We start from the raw sequence: 8,747 nt of genomic DNA, 5'->3' as shown, positions 1-8,747 counted from the left end.
GAGTAGAAGAAAACGTTACAGAAGAATATGGACTTGGAGAAAGGAATGAGAAGGAGAAAGACTAACTGATTTCTATTACAAGTTTCAGTTAGTAATAACGAATACCCTGTTCAAGAATCACAGAAAGAGAAGGTATACTTGTAAAAGGTCGGGTGATACGGGAAGATTTCACTCAGATTACATCATGGTCAGATAGAGATTCCGAAATCAGATTCTGGCTTGTAAGGCGTACGCAGGAGCAGATATAGACTCATATCACGATATAGTAGTGATGGAGAATAGGCTGAAGTTTAAGACAGTGGTCAGGAAGAATCAATAGGCAAAGAAGTGGGATACGGAAGTACTAAGGAATGTTAAGATACGCTTGAAGTTCTCTAAGACTATAGATACAGCAATAAGGAATAGCTCAATAGGCAATACAGTTGAAGAGGAATAGACATCTCTAAAAAGGTCCATCACAGAAGTTGGGACGGAAAACATAAGTACAAAGAAGGTAACTGCGAAGAAACCTTGGGTAACAGAAGAAATACTTCAGCTGATTTGTGAAAGGAGGAAGTAGAAAAATGTTCCGGGAAACTCAGGAATAGAGAAATACAAGTCGCTGAGAAATGAAATAAATAGGAAGTGCAGGGGAGCTAAGACGAAATGGCTGCAGGAAAAATGTGAAGACATCGAAAAACAAATGATTTTCGGAAGGACAGACTCAGAATACAGGAAAATCAAAACAACCTTCGGTGAGATTAAAAGCAAGATTGGTAACATTACGAGTGCAACGGGAATTCTACTGTTAAATGCAGAGATGAGAGTAGATAGGTGGAAAGAATATATTGAAAGCCTCTGTGAGGGGTAAGGTTTGTCTGATGTGATAGAAAGAGAAACAAGAGCCGATTTAAAAGAGATAGGGGATCCAGTATTAGAATCAGAATTTAAAGGAGCTTTGGAGTAGTTAAGGTCAAATAAGGCAGAAGGGATAGATAACATTCCATCAGAATTTCTAAAATCATGGGGGGAAGTGGTGACAAAATGACTGCTCAAGTTGGTGTGTAGAATGTATGAGTCTGGCGACATTCCATCTGATTTTCGGAAAAGCATCATCCAAATAATTCTGAAGACAGCAAGAGCTGACAGGTGCGAGAATTATTGCACTGTCAGCTTAACAGCTCATGCATCGAAGCTGCTTACAAGAATAATATACAGAAGAATGGAAAAGAAAATTGAAGATGCGCTAGAATCTGTACATCGAGGAAGGAATAATGGAAATAGAGGAAAGGTTAAGGAGTGGAATTAAAATTCAAGGTGAAAGGATATCAGTGATATGCTTCGCTGATGACATTGCTATGCTGAGTGAAAGTGAGGAAGAATTACATGATCTGCTGAACGGAGTGAACAGTCTAATGAGTACACATTATGAATTGAGAGTAAATGGAAGAAAGACGAAGGTAATGAGAAGTAGTAGAAATGAGAACAGCGAGAATCTTAATATCAGGATTTATGGTTACGAAGTCGATAAAGTTAAGGAATTCTGCTACCTAGGCAGTAAAATAACCAACGACCGGCGGAGCAAGGGCGACATCAAAAGCAAACTAGCAATGGCGAAAACTGCATCCCTGGCCAGGAGGAAGAAATTTCTGAGGATGTACGTCTGGAGTACGGCATTGTATGGTAGTGAAACATGGACTGTGCGAAAACCGGAACAGAAGAGAATCGAAGCATTTGAAATGTGGTCCTACAGTCGAATGTTGAAAGAAAATTGGGTGGACTGGTAAGGTAAGGAACGAGGAGAATCGGAGAGGAAAGGAATATGTGGGAAGCACCGATAAGGAGAAGGGACAAGATGATAGGACATCTGTTAAGACATGAGGGAATGACTTCCATGGTAAGAGAGAGAGCTGTAGAGGGCGAAAACTATAGAGGGAGACAGAGATTGGAATACATCCAACAAATAATTAAGGACGTAGGTAACAAATGCTACTCTGAGATGAAGAGGTTAGCACAGGAGAGGAATTCGTGACGGGCCGCGTCAAACCAGTCAGAAGACGGATGACCAAAAAAGAAAAAAAAAGAAAAAAGAAAAAACAATCTGTCGCATGATTGTATGAGGTATTCTGCCTTATGCGGGACACCTTGAGAATTTTGTTTTACCCAGATATGTTTCAGCACTTTTTGTGCTGTCTTCAGTGGGCTACTTATTTCCTTTCTTACGTGAAACTATTGAATGTTTATGTTGGTACCGGCCGTTGTGGCCGAGCGGTTCTAGGCGCTACAGTCTGGAACCGCGCGACCGCTACGGTCGCAGGTTCGAATCCTGCCTCGGGCATGGATGTGTGTGATGTCCTTAGGTTAGTTAGGTTTAAGTAGTTCTAAGTTCTAGGGGACTGTTGACCTCAGATGTTAAGTCCCATAGTGCTCAGAGCCATTTGAACCGTTTTTTCGTTTATGTTGGTATCTGTGAATCTGCTACCCAACCTACTGCTGTGTCGCCCGAACAAGATACTGCCATGGAAAAACCACATGCGCGAAGATGTGAGCTGGTGTCAAAGCCATAGGGACTCACCATTTGGGCGAGTTGCAGCAGCGCCACGGGTTGCGGTGAGGGTGAAGATATTGACTTTGCCTCTGCCAATTGCTGGGCTAGTACAATCCGAACGACGGCGGATATAAGCCTACTCGAAAGATAGAAGACCAGCTCTCGCTCACTTGGTTATATATCACCGTCCAGGGCTGACTTAGACAGGAACGTCGTTTAGTGAACTCTTAGAAGTGAACAGACAATTGTTATAAATTTCATTTGCTAGTACTGTGAAGCTCACCAACGGTTATTGGTCATTGAGTGCCTTTTTTGTGTTAAGTTACATGCAGTGTTGCAGACTTCATTATTCGACTAGTCATAGAGACAAGTAAACCTCTTTAACTCATTTGTGTGGCTTTGTTGATAATTTGTTGGAGTGTTCCAGAACCTTTGTTCTCCTATCCTGATGTGTGAACCTGGGGCGTAACTGCGTAATAGTGGCAGGGAGAAACTGTCTTAAAGGTGTACTGCAGAGTCGGCCTAACGTAACGACGATTGCAACTCGGCCTTCACAGCAGTAGCGACGAGGCCTTTACGAAATTGGCTACGAGGGTTTACAAAACCTACAACAACACCTCCATTATGTGTTGCTGCTGTTGCGTAGTACACGGGGTACTACACAGCCACGACACGTAATGAAGGCGCAAACACTGTTGAAATTCGAAAAATCGCAGAAACGACAAAAGTGGTAGAAATCACTGCGTTACCACACCACAAATAAAGGAAACAAACACCACAGCATTAGGGCCATGACAACCTGTAGGTTGGGCAGCAGACTCACAGCTACCAACATTCAATAGCTTCATGTAAGAAAGGAAATAAAGTAACCCAATGGAGGTAGCACAAAAGATGCTGAAACATATCTGGCTTAAATAAAACTCCAAAAGTGTTTTGCATAAGGCGGAACTTCTCATAGAATTTTTCTTACCAGCACGAAAATAAGAATTATCAATCGTGTGATTCCCGTATAGGGAGGAACATTGATTTTGCTCGTCAGATATCCTTTTGTGGCATGAAATACGGTAGGGCAATATCTGTATTTTACAGCGTCTTTGTAGTTCGATGCAATGTTCTTTGGACACACGCGCATATCCGAAAGAACATTGCATTGAACTATACCGACACTGTAAAATACAGGCGCTGGCCTACTGTACCTTGAAAGGTCTTATATCTACATACATCTACACATATAAGGTGGTCCATTGATAGTGACCGGGCCAAATATCTCACGAAATAAGCGACAAACGAAAAAATTACAAAGAACGAAATTTGTCTAGCTTGAAGGGGGAAACAAGATGGCGCTATGGTTGGCCCGCTATATGGCGCTGCCATAGCTCAAACGCATATCAACTGCGTTTTTAGTAAATAGGAACCCCATTTTTTTAAATATTCGTGTAGTACGTAAAGAAAAATGAATGTTTTAGTTGGACCACTTTTTTCGCTTTGTGATAGATGGCGCTGTAATAGTCACAAACAATTGGCTCACAATTTTAGACGAACAGTTGGTAACAGGTAGGTTTTTTAAATTAAAATACAGAACGCAGGTACGTTTGAACATTTTATTTCGGTTGTTCCAATATGATACATGTACTCTTGTGAACTTATCATTTCTGAGAAGGCATGCTGTTACAGCGTGATCATCTGTAAATACTACGCCCGCAGCTCGTGGTCGTGCGGTAGCGTTCTCGCTTCCCACGCCCGGGTTCCCGGGTTCGATTCCCGCCGGGGTCAGTGATGTTCTCTGCCTCGTGATGGCTGGGTGTTGTGTGATGTCCTTAGGTTAGTTAGGTTTAAGTAGTTCTAAGTTCTAGGGGACTGATGACCATAGATGTTAAGTCCCATAGTGCTCAGAGCCATTTTTTTTGTAAATACTACATTAATGCAATAAATGCTCAAAATGATATCTGTCAACCTCAATGCATTTGGCAATACGTGTAACGAAATTCCTCTCAACAGCAAGTAGTTCGCCTTCCGTGATGTTTGCACATGCACTGACAATGCGCTGACGCATGTTGTCAGGCGTTGTCGGTGGATCACGATAGGAAATATCCTTCAACTTTCTCCACAGAAAGAAATTCGGGACCTCAGATCCGATGAACGTGCTTCGACGACCTATCCACCTGCCATGAAATATGCTATTCAATGCCGCTTCAACCGCATGCGAGCTATGTGCCAGACATCCATAGTGTTGGAAGTACATCGCCAGTCTCTCATGCAGTGAAATGGAGGCCAATTATCCTTCCTCCCATAATGCCGTACCATACATTAACCCGCCAAGGTCGCTGATGTTCCAGTTGCCGCAGCCATCGTGGATTATCCATTGCCCTATAGTTGGTGAATGATGCTTCGTCGCTAAATAGAACGCTTGCAAAAAATGAGTCATCGTCCCGTAATTTCTGTTGGGCCCAGTGGCAGAACTGTACACGATGTTCAAAGTCGTCGCCATGCAATTCCTGGTGCATAGAAATATGGTACGGGTGCAATTGATGTTGATGTAGCATTTTCAACACCGACGATTTTGAGATTCCCGATTCTCGCGCATTTTGTCTGCTACTGATGTGCGGATTAGCCGCTACAGCAGCTAAAACACCTACTTGGGCATATCCATTTGTTGCAGGTCGTGGTTGACGTTTCACATGTGGCTGAACACTTTGTGTTTCCTTAAATAACGTAACTATCCGGCGAACGGTCCGGACACTTGGATGATGCCGTCCAGGATACCGAGCAGCATAAATAGCACACGCCTGTTGGGCATTTTGATCTCAATAGCCAGACATCAACACGATATCGACCTCTTCCGCAATTGGTAAACGGTCTATTTTAACACGAGTATTGTACGAGTATCACGAAGTAAATACCGTCCGCACTGGCGGAGTGTTACGTGATATTACGTACTTATACGTTTGTGGCTATTACAGCGCCATCTATCACAAAGCGGAAAAAGTTGTCCAACTGAAACATTCATATTTCTTTACGTATTACACGAATATGTAATAAAAAGTGGGGGTTCCTATTTTCAAAAAAACGCAGTTGATATCCATTTTACCTATGGCAGCGCCATCTAGCGGGACAACCATAGCGCCATCTGATTTCCCCCTTCAAGCTAGACAAGTTTCGTTCTTTGTAGTTTTTTCGTTTGATGCGTATTTCGTGAGATATTTAGCCCGGCCACGATCAGTGGAACACCCAGTATGCTCCGCTAGCCATCGAGATACAGTAGATGGATGGAGGTGGCATTAAATGAATGAAGCGGGCTTGGCGAAGTTTAATTAAAGCAAATACATTTCATTTGTTTCCATGGAAATTTGTTTGTTGTGTTTTTCGTGACTACTTCCTTAAGGATTATACACATTACTACTGTTTTATAGTTATAGAGATCATGTGCGCCAGTTGCTGGGAAACAGCGGTGAACGTATTCCAGTCCAGTGCTCGTATCTGCGAATCTTGCTGAGTAGTTGGGTATCTGCAAGACTTTAATTATTGACTTAGGCTTCGTTAGAAGTTTAGCCCCTTCTCGCACGTCAAAGCAAGTCTAGCGACCTTTGATTAGTCTGAATTCACAGGTGCAGCAGTGCAGAGAATTACTCCAGGTCCGCCAATAAACGTCGACGTGTAAATTTGCGTAGCTCTATGCCGAGTAATTTGCGTCGCGCGTCACAAGAGTCCTTGTGTCTGGCCCGTCTGCGAGTGTGACTTTGTGCGAGGCCACGGGAGCAACGAGGAATCATGGAAGCACCGTTTCACCGAGATAAAATGAAGAACCTCCGTTTAACATGACCTCCATGTTCATGTCTGTTTGGGGTTATGTATATTCCTCTTTACAAATAAAAGTTTTGGACGGGTTTAAAAACAATGTTTTTATATGTAAAGAACGACTGTAGCGCGTTTGAGATGAGTCGAAACTTATTCAAGTACACTGTGTCTGTCGAATACTGTTGATTTATTATGTTTGTTGCTATGCAGTATCCCACAGATGACGATACTAGTGTCAAAGCATACTGATATGGTAAATGAGTAATTATATTTGCTGTCGGGAGCTCTGTACTGCCTGGTGCTATTTAATTCAGTAATCTGTGGATATCGTCCTTATTATTTATTTTTCAGTAAACTGTGCTGGATATGGTCTTTATGTTTTAGTGTCTGGAACTGGTTATTTTCAATAGGGCTGAGGTCAAAGAGTTTTACCTCGGTAGACGAGCTAACAAATTCTTTCTGCATCTATAGAACCGATGCAGCTCGTTACAGTCCAGCTGTTCTAAAATTGGAAATGATGGCAAAGTGTAGAAACTTGTAAAATGGGACAGGCCGTTGGTTTTCTATCGTTCTTAAGAATAATAATTTGAACACATGTTAGCTACTTTTATGACCATAAAGGGTATACGATATACCTTACTGTTTCATCATGCCGCTGTCACTCTATGGAAATCCGCTATTTCACTTCAGCTTAACTCGTACAATGTTTAGCCTCAATTTTTCCACCTTACTCTCTCTATTCACGGTTTCCATTATGTCTGAAAAAGTTAAATCCTAGCCATCACAACAAGATTCACAGAAATCTTTGTAGCCTCACCAGGAGATACGAATGAGTTACACGTATATCTCTACAATTAATTTGTGAGTTAAGTAGTGTTCATGAGAATGTTGAAAAAAAAAAAAGACCATGGACGGGTAGTTCTTCATATATATTAATGTAGTAGTTTCTATTGCTCTCTGTAGTCACCTCTCTTCTGTCTTTCATGTTTTCTACTTTTCATGGGGCATGAGGTATCCTCATATTCTACATACGCTCTTCGACCCCCCATCAGCTATGCTAGTCACTGCATGCATCATAACTATTCGGGAACCAAGGCGCATGTTTCATTCTTTAAAACTCACCACTGCCTTTTCGATTACATTTCCTTTAATCTAATACCTAGTGAGGTTAGCACAAATTCCAAATCAGAACTAATCAGGGTGAAGATATGCGTTAATGGATGGTCAAACATTCTCATCGGGTGCTGTTATGGATCCCTTGCTTCAGAAGCACTAATGGCAGAACATCTCAGGGAAAACTTCAAGAAGTTTCGGGTAGATTTCCCGGTCATGTTAGAGTATTAGGTGGAGATTTCAGCTTACCATATCAAGACTGGAAGACTAGAGTGACTGAAGAGAGTAGTAGAGGCTGTTCGAAAGACATCCGAAAATTACTTTGAACAGCTAATCACAGAACCGGTTAGTAAAGCAACGTGTTGGATCACCAACACTCCCCAACTTTTTTATTCACGAGAAGAAAACGGCTAGTGCCATCACCCCATTTCAAAGGAATTGCGCTCTGAAGATAAAGTATGCGAACACGTGTCCTGGCTTATCCGCAGATACTTGAGCGGTTCTGAAAAAGAGACCGTCAAAGTTTTCGAAGTAAGCCGCGAGACGTCCTTAGACAAAACAGTGGCTCAGCGCTTGGCCTCACGGTTTCTTAATTTAGCGCTCAGTGTCCGACACCCTATTGTTGTTTGTATTTATTTTGTTTTTATTGTTTCCATTTATCTGCCCATGCCCGTAGCAAGTTACTAAATGAATGTTTCTTATCAAATTAGGGGTACCAATGGATTTCACAATAAGTGTCACACATTTACCACGAAACATATACTGAGGTAACAAAAGTCATGAAATACCTCTTAACCCTTTCATCCCCAGTGTAGCCATGTGGCAACACTACTTTCTTATGGGTCATTCTTTGATGTTTTCACTTCAAATCTTTATCCTGTAGTTGCCACATGGCCACACCTAGTTGTTTTGAGAAATCAGCAACAGATGGCAGCAGAATGCCCACCTATGGGTCTTTAAAGTAATCTTTGGTATGAGCTGCCATTCTGATGTTTCAATCAGCTGTTGTGTGCTATTAGTTGTTGCGCTTTTGTACTCCTCTCTCCACGAATACTTATAAGGTAAGTTTTGCATAATATTCTTAAAACTGCAGTCTATCACTAACTGTAAAATAACAACATATTTGTAACGATTTATACTCAGAACACTTACTGAAATGTGACTGTTGCCATTTGGCAACTCTGGGAATTCATGTCTTGCCTTTACATAACCTCAAAAACTGCTTCCTGTTTCAGTAACCACAAAAACTGCTTCCTGTTTCACAGTTTTCTGAGAATAGCATTCCCCCAGAAAAGTCTAACTGATAAGGAAA

The sequence above is a fragment of the Schistocerca nitens genome, chromosome 1 (assembly GCF_023898315.1).
Source record: "Schistocerca nitens isolate TAMUIC-IGC-003100 chromosome 1, iqSchNite1.1, whole genome shotgun sequence".
Classification (NCBI taxonomy): domain Eukaryota; kingdom Metazoa; phylum Arthropoda; class Insecta; order Orthoptera; family Acrididae; genus Schistocerca; species Schistocerca nitens.
This window is presented reverse-complemented; position numbering follows the sequence as displayed.